The sequence below is a fragment of the Opisthocomus hoazin genome, chromosome 9, assembly GCF_030867145.1.
Source record: "Opisthocomus hoazin isolate bOpiHoa1 chromosome 9, bOpiHoa1.hap1, whole genome shotgun sequence".
In the NCBI taxonomy this organism is placed as follows: domain Eukaryota; kingdom Metazoa; phylum Chordata; class Aves; order Opisthocomiformes; family Opisthocomidae; genus Opisthocomus; species Opisthocomus hoazin.
The window spans coordinates 8,602,813-8,615,468 of NC_134422.1; the positions used below are offsets into that span (position 1 = coordinate 8,602,813).

Below are 12,656 nucleotides of genomic sequence, written 5' to 3' on the forward strand. Positions count from 1 at the left end.
GTCATCATATAGAAGCATGTCCCTGAATTCATTTGATTTACACAAGAAAGGAATCCAGGCAAATATACCAAACTTGTAATTAAAACCCTACTCAGCCTCCGTGGGATCACTCTGTATTGCTTTATACTTAGTGTATAAGAGCTGTAGGTAGCTGAGGTCATCTAATCAGAAATGCTTGTTTTGCTATTGAGGATACTAAGAAAAATTTGTTCATCATAGTGAACGTATAAATTACGGTAATATTGCCTGAAAGAGAAACGTAAATGCCACATGCTGTAAAATAATTGGGTTTGCTATACATAGGATTTGAATTCATTGAGATTGTAGATTTATTTTTAGTTAATGTTTTCAAGTGATGACTGAGATTAACAAGGATTTCTTATAGCTGTACTATGAACACGACTGGAAAATGCTCATAGATGTTGAGCAATTGTATAAGAGGATAAACGCCAGTGTCAAGTACTGGGCATACTAATGTAACAAACACTGAAAAAAGCAAAGCTGAGCGACCCAAGGAAACCCATGCCGTCCCTTTGACATTCACAGAGATGGTCTTCTAAGTAAGAAGCTTGTTTCTGGGTGTTTATAATAGAGCTGCCTCTTATTCTGAGTACTTCTATTGCTGGGACTGATGCTGGGAAGTGCTGGGAGCAGATGGATGTGGCATTGGTGGCCGCAAGGGCTGGATTCAGGATCTAGGGGTGACTAGTGAACACTGGTTTGCCTCCTCATGCAAAATGCGCAAATATTAAACTTTGCCCAACGAACTATACTTCTTCACTCATAAATAAAGAGTCAAATGTTTCATGAAACAGAACTTGATTAACAGGAGGAAAGGACAGTGGCAAGGTAACAGGGCATTAGAGAATAACCAAGCACTCCCTTCCCAGAATGTACGAATAGTCATTTGAAGCCCTTGTCTCTGATGACTTCTTGAGCAGGTATTTCTCATCTTCTGTAACATCTCCTTACACACAGGTAGGGAATGTGGGACCCCAGAGCCTTGGTGCCTGCTCTCCTGGGTAGCAAGGCCTCATCCATGCCTGTGCTAACCCCACTGTGTGACCTGCCCACAGCCCACTTTGGCCAGCCACTCCTGCCTCACCTGCACTGTGGCTTGCTGTTGAGAATTTCTCCACCAAAAGGGCTACAGAAGCCTCCTAGAAAACAGAAACTCTCCTGTCCCATCTCTTTGGTCTGAATTCTGTATCCCCATGCTGCAATGTGTTGTCCTCGTTTGTGGTGACCATTTGTCTCAGGAAGCTTTAAAATGATTAGTCTACCTTGAATTTTACACATCATCACAACTATGTAATTTTCTTCATCTTATGCTATACTTGTGTGTGTGGGTTTTTTTTTCCAAAGTGAAAAGCCCACTGACTTGCTAAAAGCAGTGAATATGGACTGAGCAGGTTTCAATCTATCCATTGATGCCTTGCATTCATCTGCTGTGCTCTTTGGTAGGGGTGAGCAGAGCAGTCCCTCCCTCACTCCCAGGTTTCTGCGCTCTGCGAGCCTTCGAGGACTCTGCTCTTCTCCTTTAGACCCTTCGCTAGCAGGTCTGCACTTCTCAGGTAGTGTCAGCTGGCCAGTGGAGAAATGCACACAGCGCTTTTCAGAAGGGCTCCATCCTTTTCCTTTTAACTTTGAAATGGCACTGTTTCTTATGATCATGAATTACTTCTCTTTATTTTGAAAAGTAAAAATAGTGAGAGAGAAACAAAAGCAGTGGAGAGTAGCGAGTCTTCCCCCAGGCTCTGAACTGGTCTCAGGAGCATGATGGGAAGCTGCCTAAGCGCTCTCCTGTTCAGACCTTCTAGCTCAGTGTTCTGATGGTGAGAGGTAGCTATTTTCAGGTTGTTCAGCCTGCCACAAAGCCTGCCTTCTCAGCTTGGGTGCACTCAGCAGGCCACGCCATGCTCCCAGTACTATCAACACTATTTCAGTTGTCTTCTAGCTCGTGGACAGAGAAGGTAGGTTTACTATGAACTCACAATACACTCAGAGCCAAACTAAATCTGGCAGGTTTTATATGCTCAGAAGTGTGTTTATTCCCATGACCAACCTCTGGTATTAGTTCTAGGCATGCACACTCCCAAAACAGGCTCCAGCCTAAATCCTGCGCTAAAATGTACTGCTGTGATCCAAACAACTGGTCACGAACTGTCAATATTTATCTGGAGAAAAGAACACTTAAAGAAACCGGGTGCTGAAAGCTGATGGAAATACTAGCAGTTGTGAATTTTCAAAAAGATATTGCTTAGTATGGCAAATTGGTACTGTTTTTCCCAAAATGTTTTCAGTGATGTGATGGATTAGATTCAGCCTTTGCTTGATGCACTAAGACAGAAATTTTCTTATCCCTGAGGTGACAACGTGGAGTGCTGTGTGGATGGGAACAGGGAACTAGGTATTTCTGGCTTCCAGTCCCACCTACTGCTAGTTTGGACTGAATTTATAGCTAAGATAGCCCACTATGCTTAATTCTTACCCTTTCCTATCAGTAAGAGGGAAATAGAGAGAGACATTTGCCAGTGTCATAGGGGTTATTGTGTGTGTAACACCATGAAAGGTGCTTTGGGTAGTAATTGAAGCTACCTGCATATTAAAATGCCCTTAAGGACTTAATTAGGGAGGAAACAGAAGCTGTGGCTGTATGAGAGGGTGATGCTTTCTCCCTGCTCTTCAGGAAGAGGTAAGTAGAGTGGGAGATTGTACACAGCTGAAAAAGTCATCAGGCACTGGCTTGAGGTCAATGAATTTATGCCAATGTGCCAGCTGAAGATCTGTGTTCAATTATCCCATATTGGTGTGAAAGTGTTGAAGGAAACGTGTGAGGGAAATACTGCCATATTTCAATATTTTTGAACATATAAACCCATCGTACCATCATGCTGACACAGTTTTAAAACAATGTCTTCAGCTATGTGTGGTGTTTCGAGGTTATGCTTGCCTGTAGGCTTTCTCAGTGCATAGATCCGTTTTTAGTACTTGTAGATTACAGGTCAGTAATGGAAACTTTATATGGAGCAGAATATGTATAACTAAAGAGTGTCATCCATACATTTAATTGAAAACATGTGAACACTGTTCATTGTTTACCACCAGCTATTATTTCATGACAAATTGGGAGAGGTATTTTGAGATTTGAGTGCCTTCAGCAGCATGTTAGTAACTCACACCACGTGCCTTGTGACTCCATGAAATTCAACCGGGCAAAAGAAGGCACTTTTTGTTCCTCTCATTTTCCCTAAATTCCTATTCTATCCTACCATCTCTTAGTTGTTGCCTTCATATTGTGTCTGTCTCCATTATGCTTGTATCCACTCTGTTACCAGATTCTGAGCACTGTTTTAGTCCAGTCCCCTGGCTGTGCAAGTCCTTACATGTCTCTTCTCGTAGCTCTTCCCAAAGATTTTGTGTTTAACCTCTCAGGCATTCAGGGCTGGACACTCTGCTTGGAAAATCTGGCCTTGATTTGCTCAAACACATCTTCTCCTTGTTTGGTGGAGTCTTCCAGCATTAGCGTATCTCAGAAAGAATTCTGATTTCCGTGTGTGTAAAGGAAACGTGTTTCTACTTTTGTACTCTGGACCGTGAGATACAAATAGGCGTTTCTGATAACATTCCTCAGCCTGCCTGGCTGTGCTGCTTTTCCCATCTGCATCAGACTGTAATCTTCTGGAATGTTTTTTTCCATGATTTAATCTGCAAGTATTGCATAGTGATGTTTTAAACAAAAAAATTCCCTATTCCTTCCTCATTCTCTTAGACTCTGAATATATAGGCTATGATGGTATCTGATGGAAAAATAAGAAAAAGGAAGAGCTGTTTCTGAAGAAAAAGATCTGGCTTCAAACTCCATAGAGTATGGATCTTGGCCTTCAAAATATGAACATAAATGTCATCAGAGTGTTTTGTATTCAGGCCTATCCCTTCAAACAACGAGTTTCAGGCTTCAGATGAGGAGGATCCATTTCAGAAACATCCTTCAAACAACATGCCAGTGAGAAATTTCATAGACATTAAAACACTCTTCCTTACACCACAGGCACAGTAACTTTTTGATCACCTTGATGAAGGAGATGAGTTCAGTGTTGTTTCATATACTACTCTGCCCCTTTCCGCCTGGTGTCTTGGGGGAATAAGCTTTACAGTGAGGGCAGATAAACCTTTCTGAAATTAAAAAACATAAATACACAAATATGATCATAGGATGAGCTTCATAGGACATATTTTTTAAGTGATTTATTATGGGCCTCATGAATATTTGAATTAATGCTTTACTGGAAGTTAGTAGTTTGAAGCCACGTATTTTAACAAGATTCAGAATCCTACCGCTGTTAAGAAATGCCAGATAATGCAACAGAGGAATCGATAGAACTGTTGCCCAGGTCAAAGGAGAGTCTTGCTGTTCGCTGCAATGAAATTAGTTTTCTATCAGCTTTTAGTCACAATATCATAGATATTATTCCAGAAATCTCTAGTATAGCCAATGGCAGTTATTGCTCCGTAGGTTTCCTATGCTGGCAACAGGTAGAAGGTTTTTTGTACACACAGATGCTCGTTTCCATTTGCAGACAAAGCAGCTAAGCCTGCAGTGACAATGATGTTTTATAGCTTTATATTCAGGTTAAACAATTATGAAATATTAACTTCATAACAGTTCTTACAGGTAATCCTATGAGATCAATTAATAAAAACAATACCTTTTGAATTTCTGCCTGATATTTAAAAACCAAGATGTACCACCCAAGAAGGATATACTTTTTACAGTTTCAGTATAATTTTATAGTACCTTATTTTTTCATCTGTTGTACAAGTGATGCTACTGTATTTTGGTTTTAAAAAGTGTCCTTCCAAAAATGAAATACAATCAAAACACCACAACTCTGAAAATCAAGCTGGTTTGAGATAGGAGGATTGAAGAATCTCTCTGATTCTTTTTTGGTTCTAAATAACAGATCTCTGTCCCGTCATATTATTATGATGTTAGCAAAGATATTTTAACGTGTATGTGGTTATAAGATGATAAGATAGACAGCAATTGGAGAACAAGATGGAACTCCGTGTCCCACTGGATTGCTGTGTTAGAAATCGAGACTGAAGCCATTGCTGTTATTGTTGCAGTACTTCTGTTTAGAATTAAAATAAACTGCAAAATTCATAAAGTTGATGGAATATATTCATTTGGAATACATTGCTTAGCTGTCACGTAACTTCATGTTTTCTGTTTAGGCTGGGATATATGGCTGTTAAGAGAAACACAACTTTCTGAAGAATGTTCTGCCTTCTATGGCTTATCCTTAAATCCATCAGGTTTTGTTAAAAAGAACAGCTTTACAAAGTGAAATAGTGTGAATATTTCATGATTTTAAATTTTTTCATGAATAATTTTTTCGTGTTAAAACATTCATTTCAGCATATATAGTTGAAAATAACTAGTGAATGCAGCTAGCTAAAAAAAAGATGGAAAGGGACTTTTATGTATTCTTTTTTTCACTTCAGAGTGAAACGTATGAAGAAAATTAATATGAAAACACATAGAAAAATAAAAATTGTACTGTAATAAAATTAAAATGCATATTTCCTTAATACGGGTATGACAAAGATGTTTTTGACATGACAAGGTTTTTTTTGTAGTATCTGCAATTTATTATTTGGTATGTGGGTGAAGGCAGCTTAGACAGCGATTGCTATTAAAAAGGTGAATGAAAGGATTGACTGTATTTCAGGTTTTCCCTGCAGAAGTTCTTCAACAAAAAGAAAAATGGAAAAAACCAAACCCTAAACAGACCCAAAGCCAAGCTTTTAAGTAACTTGCGTGGGATGAGGAGAGTGTTAGAACGTATCCCTGCCACCAGGACCACATTGGCTCCTCTGTTCACTGGGCTGCTCTTTGTAAATAACAAAAGCCCTATCCTTTGCCTGATCCAAACTGTCCACTTGTCTCCCAGACCCTTTTGATCAGGAAAAAGTCAGCGTTTCAAGCTGTGCTCTTTATTTGTGTGGATAGTTCCCAGCCTGACTACACACGTGGTCGGCCCTTACAGCTGTGGTGGCATTTAGCTGGGGAGTTTTGAAAACAGAATATCTTTTTGAAGCAGACAGCATTTATCAAAGTAAGAGTTTTTGTTTTATTTAAAATGAGGCTTTTACTTCTGAAAGCAAGCCGGTTTAAAGTGCTTCTCTGGTGGCTCGTGAACTGTGCCCTGCTGCTTTCATTCTGGTCACACGCTCCTGTGGGGCTCTGTAGGATTAGCTTTAATGACACCATTCAGTCATAATAAGGGTAGCAGTGTAATATAATGAATTGTACCGGGGCATGGGAGTAATACCTTCATCTAGTCTACCTGTGGTTATGCTGGCGTTGTGTGCAAAAACACCTATGTTGCACACTTCTCAGCAAAGGTCTCCGATTCATGAGATTACCCGTGAGTAACGCATGGGCTAGGGGCCAGGCGTTTGCGAGTTAAGTCCCAAATCTGTGACCTCTAATAAATTTCTACCTCAGTTTAATGAATTTCTAATTCAGTTTTCTCATCAATAAACTGGAGGGTGTAATAATTTCTTACCTCATAAGTATTCCAAGAATGGTCTGTTATTAGCATGTGTCTGTAGCTTGCTTTGATAACGTCAGATGGAAGGTGCCACAGAGGAAGCGACATTACAGCAAAGCTGTGAAGAGCGCTGCGCCAGCAAGGCGGGAGGGGAACTCTTCATATGTAGGAATTAAATTCAGTGAAGGGAATAGTCCTGACTTTCTGCTAGTTGACTGTGACTTTCACAATGTGTCTAACATCACTATGTAACATAATATAAGCCAGAATCTTGAAATGAAAGGTGGCATTAAAAATATTGCCTAGTCAGATGCTGGCTAATGTTCTGATGCTTATAGCCTGATTATTTTTTTTCCGCCTAAACCTGCCGCAAAATTCCTTATGAATCTGCAGATATTGTCAGTCCTCTGAAAACTTGGATTTTTCTTTGTGTGTGAATTTATAATTTAGAATTTTGTTCCATCGTCCTTGGATACAGCATCAGAAGAAAAGCACGTAGCGAGAGCGTAATCGAGCGCTGCAAATGCACGGTGCAGCACTGGAGAAGACATGCACAACGCCAGCCTCAAACAAACAGTTTTCACAGTGTGCTGCAGAGGCAAGTGAAAACATCTGTAACATTCAGGGCATACAGCGGGAGCGTATGTCAAGGAGAACAGTTTAATAAAGATGACAAGTGTGTTGTTTTGAGGTAGAAGACATAATATAGGAAAAAACAGCAATGAAATACGTGTACTGTTACTAACTTAATAGGTTAATGTTTGCACATTCATCGGGGAAACCCTGAAATATAGAATTGACAGAAGGACTCAGTGAACTGAATTACTAGGGGAATATCAGAAAAATCTATTCCTTATGGCAACATCAATATTGCTTGCACTGTTCTGCAAATGTGACAGTAAGGACATCTACTTCACAGACTGGGCAAGTGAAGCGCTGTCAGCTGTCCGTGTAATAGACAGCCCTGAAATCTGCTTGAAATTTTGTGGAAAAAGAAAATCCCAGTGTGGATAGTGTGTGTAAAAACGTTCTCAACAGAAGAAGAACAGATTGTTGTGCACACCCAGTCAGTGCCTTTAAACTCCAGGACTATGCAGAAATTGAGCTATTGCTAATAGCACATACTTGTCTGCATTTGCATTTTTAATAAAATGTAAATCAGAACAACAGGTCTGGTATGTTAGGCATGAGAAAACACACAAGAGAAGAACCATCTGAACGGGTCAGTTCACAGCAGAAGCCAGGGAGAGGTAAGGAGAAACCACTGGCAGGACAGGAGTGCTTAGGCTTTACTGCTATTAGCGTATCAGTAATGCTAATAATGTGGGAAACACTGTGGTCTGCATGGGTTTAAGGACATCACTTACAAGCACAGCAGTACGTCTAGGGTACTAGAAGTACAGTCTACAGCAGCTTGGATAAAGACAGCATAAAGTCACCAGTTTCACCACTTGAAATGGATGATGGCACTTCCATGTAGCTGTGGTGGAGACATCTGGTTTGGATTTCATTTGCAGAAGAGAGATTCGAAAACAGAGAAGTGTGTAAAGTGCTGGATGCTAGCAATCAATTACTGTAAATGCTGTTCTTGGACTCTGGAGCAGCCTGGCAAATCTTAACATCATGACTGAAAAATAGAGGGGCTGCAAGTTCAAAAGGGCTCAGTGAACACAGGGAATTATGTTTAAAGAGGTAAATGTTGGGCCTAATGTGAAGAAATGGCTGTATTAGGTGCCAGTGCCACAGAAAGAATGGAAATCCTTGCTTGGAGTAATACAGATGGTGACCTATTACTTTGATTAAAGCGAGTTTATGCTAATAGAAACCAGTGAGTCTTTTAAAGAACTGGAGCTGTGGCTAAGCAGTGAGGAGCAGCTGCATAGCAAGCTAGGGAAGATGTTGCTTGTAGAGAGAATAAAAGTAAAAAGCTCATATATTGTATTGAAAACAAGGAAATAGTGCATGGAGCGTGTTGTTCCTGAGCAACAGTTGAAACAATATTCCTGCTGGAAGACGCCTCGGTGGTTTATTGATCAAAAGCACTGACACCAGCACAGGCAGAAGTGTGCTCTGAGAGGGGAATTATTTACCATTTGTTGCTGCACATTAGATGTTACATCAATAGGTATGTATGGCGACAGGGTGACAGCTGAAACAGAACCCGGGTCCCTAGAGAGCGTGCTGTGACAAACTGCTGGCTCTTGCTTTCTCATGTCTTTGGCACATAAACTTCAAGCGACAAACATGAGACTTCAAGGTTAAAATAAAAGCTTGAGGAGGAATTTCGGTAGCTGATCTGCCCTTGTTCCTTGTCACAGAACTTGATACAAAAGTGGCAGAAAACTAAGAAGTACAGAGAAGATGATTTTACTAGTGCCTGCAAATTAGCTGGCAGATGGACTGGGAAAAACCGAGGGCAGTGATACTCTGTGGCCTTTAAAAAAAGCCGGAAAATGAGTCCGTGTTGCTACAGAATCTCAGCAACTCCCTTTCAACATCAAAATATTAAATCCTAAACAATTTCTAAAAAGCTTTTAAAGACACTGATTTTGCTGCAGAGGGGGAACTAAAAATGAAAACGAAGGAAAAAGCAGGGCAAATGTCTGCATGTATATTGAGAGTTGCTCAGGAAGGAAACCTCAGCATGGTCCAGTACAAAGTTTAGGTCCAACAAAAAGAAATGGGTGTCAAATGTTCAAGTCAACAAACTCTAGAGACTGAACTACGAGAAGTATGTATGTTAGTTTACAGTGGCAGATAGCAAAGCTTAGAAGCAAATGGTCATAGGTTCATCTCCGTGCAGAGGAAACCGTGTGCTGATTGCTGATTTGTACAGGTTTTCTTCAATACCGTCCAGTTAGGGACATGTCACGGAGAAATCTTGCCATGGAGCTGTTTGACTGATAGTAGATCTTTATTTTGGTTGGAGCCTCACGTCGTGATTTGGAGGAGTTTTTGACGATTTGCAGCATGCGTGCCCGGCTCTGTTCCCCAGGGCCTCCGGAGGAGCTGGTGGGTGCCTGCCATCTGGTCCCCAGCCTCCGGCCGGCTCCTGCCCTCTTCCACAGAGATGCCAGCAAGGAGCAGGCTGCGCACACGGGAGGAGACCTGGAGTGGCGCGAGCCTGCTCCTGGCCCTGATCTGGGGCTGCTGTCTCCCTTTCCCCCTGCCCCTTCCCCATCAATTACAAAAGTGGCTGTGACAGATGTAAGTCCAGCCGCAGAAGAAGGAAAGGTCATGGGAAGCTTTGGATTTAATGGGATGCCGCATGATTATGTGCCTTGCTGTGACATAAGGGCTGCGTACCATCGGACTGGCCAGAGATAAGCAGTTACCAAGGGAAATGGATATACCAGGGACCCTTATCGAGGTCTATTAAGCTACCAAATGCAGCACTGTAATTGGAGGCTTTGCCTGCCCAGATGTTAAGAGCAGAAGGCTGCCTGTAACAAGAGATCTGAGGAGATTGGGGTGAACTAAACAGGGATTTTATTGACAAACCTTTTAAAATGCTTCATGCCTTCAGCAATTAAACATAACGCTCACCCTGAGAAGGACAGGTCTGTCTCTCACGGTTGCCTGATTCTGCTTGAATACAGTCCTGGGGAGACGAGGAGAGAAGTTATGTCCTACATTGTTTATTTATAGTGTTGGTATAATTCCCTGCCCTGCAAGACCGAGAATGAATAGTGAATCCACCTCCTGCTAGTTCAGTCATGGCATCCTCTCAAACGTCCTATTTTGAGTATTGTTGCATCCCTAGAAGAATCTACGTTTCTCTCACAGACTTGTGTGTGTATAAATGTACAAAGGGAAAAAATGCCTTTGCAAAAAGGTGTGTAGGCACATCCAGATAGATTTATTTTACAAATAGCTATGGTCAACTTTCCCTGGTGTTCTTGAGTTTTGCTTATTTTGTCCACTTACTAACTGTGAAGGTGGAATAGCCTTGAATCAAAGCTATAGTTTTGAACTCTCTGCAAACCAGGATTTCCAGCCTATGTGAAAAATTTTGAGATTCGGATATTTGGTTTAGTCCCATCTGGAAAATCCTGGGTCTGCTCTAAAAATATGTATATACTTTTGGCTTGTTGCTCATTTAATTCTATAACTAGAATAGATGGTGTACACTAAAAGACATGATGTACACCGTTTTCCTCCACGAGTTTACAATTTTGATCTTTAGATAAAGTGTGTCTGACTGAAAATTTCGGTTAAATCACTATATGTTTTGCCTTTACGGAATAAGTGTCTTCTGGTTAAAACCAAGCTGCTAAAGGACTGGCTAAATCTTTCACATGGAAAATATTCTGCTTCATGCTGTCAACAGAGCTACGCAAGACTCTGGAGCCTAAGTATGCCTTTTGCTCGGCATCCCTGGAGGCAGGGACAGTCAAGGGTAGGTACTCCGATACCAGACATTTTTCTTTTCTACGGAGTCTGTAAGTGCTTGTCGAGCTCTAATTGCTGTGAATGGCTCTGCTAGCAGTTCATTTCTACCTACTTCTGTTCTTGCGCTTCGGAGCTTGCCTCTCTGCTTTTGCTTTTAGGGCCTCGTTTGACCCAGATAGGAAGTGAGCTGGGATCATCGCGAAGCATTTAAAATAATTGGGTATCAACAGCTGGCTTTATGGGAAGCTAGCAGTGTAAATCCAGAGTGGTTTTATGATTTCAGTAGGTATTTGTTCTGGCGTAGAAAGCAGATCCAAGTAATTTTGGCTGGGAAACAGTTTCCCAACTTATTTCTATAAAAATACCTCAGAGTTTTTCATTATAGTGAAAATCTCTAGCAGGTCTGAAGGGAAAAATTACCTCCACTGTTTCCAGACACCCAATATGTTTTCCCTTTGCTTGAATTTATGAGTTTTGGCAAAGATAACTCACAGTGCGATCGTGTTTCAGGGTGGTGGTTTCTCACACTGAATCCCAAACCAACGTGTAACTGTTCAGAAGGCTCCTATGAGTCTCTGGTGATGCACACATATGGGACATGGCTCTCCAAAATCCTACCAATCTGTTTTCGCCTCCAGTGTATTATTCACTGTGTAGTGTATTGAAACAAGTTTTTGAAGTACTGTTTACTTCCTAACTTCTTTCAAAGTTTTTATGGCAGAAATAGCAGTCCTAGTCAAAAAGAGCAAGATTTGACTCTTAATGAAACCTGTTTCTGCTGCTGTTACTGAGGGTTGGATAGGACTTTTTCTTTCATGTTTTATCTTTGTAAATTGGATCTTCTTGTATAAATCGGGTCTTCTTGTGATACTGAATCACGCTGGTTGTCACTGGCTAAGCAGCAGGTTCCTCCTAACCTGCTTCCATGTGTGGTTCTGTTTGATGAGATTGTTATTTACTTCCCAACCACCTTGTAATCTCGGTTTCATCTGCGACTTCAGGCTTTCCTTTGAGTACCACATCAACTATATTGTCAAGGCTTTTTTTTTTATCCATGTAGGAATTCAGCAAAAACTCAGGTCTTGCCATCTCAGCAGGATGCAGAGGGTTTGATTTATGTCTGGATAACAGCACAAGTTGAGTTATTGCAGTAGCTGGCTCACAGACTCGCAGGTTGGCTGCTACATGGTATTCTGAAGTTTGTGCAAAATTCACCTGCATGTGCTAAAGGACATACAGTTAAACATGCCCGAAATCAGCACGCCGTACCTGTACAAGGCAGTGAATTATTTTCAAATGTGGCATTGTTTGGACCTAGAAAGTTTTAAATATGCTTCCCTCCCTACGTGCCTGTCAGTGTTTGTGTAGCACATGAATGAATTTTATGAGCGTAAGATATGTCGTCGAAGAGGGCTGTCTCACAGCCTACGCTCACTGACTGCCCTTGCGAGAGTCGGACGCTGCTGGTGGTGGTGTGCTGCAGTTTCCCTCTGGTGCAGAAACTCTGTTGCTTCTCAAAGTCAGCGCTAAGTGACCTGGGAAGCTCCTTCAATGGAGGCTGTGTGATTCAAAATAATTAAGGTTTTTTTTGCATTCACCAGTTTCATGACTAATGTTTAGCAACTATATTAAGCTTTTTGGTTTATAATTGCTTAGTTCTTCTGATTTCCAATTGACTAGTGACTGCAGGTGTATTGCTCTGGG

The 12,656-nt window shown here is 41.2% G+C and overlaps 1 protein-coding gene across 1 annotated transcript in view; it reads left to right on the forward strand.

The window, feature by feature from the left end:
* The window catches only part of NCKAP5 (NCK associated protein 5), a 404,131-nt gene that overhangs the window by 20,236 nt on the left and 371,239 nt on the right, over nt 1–12,656 (forward strand). The window lies entirely within an intron of this gene.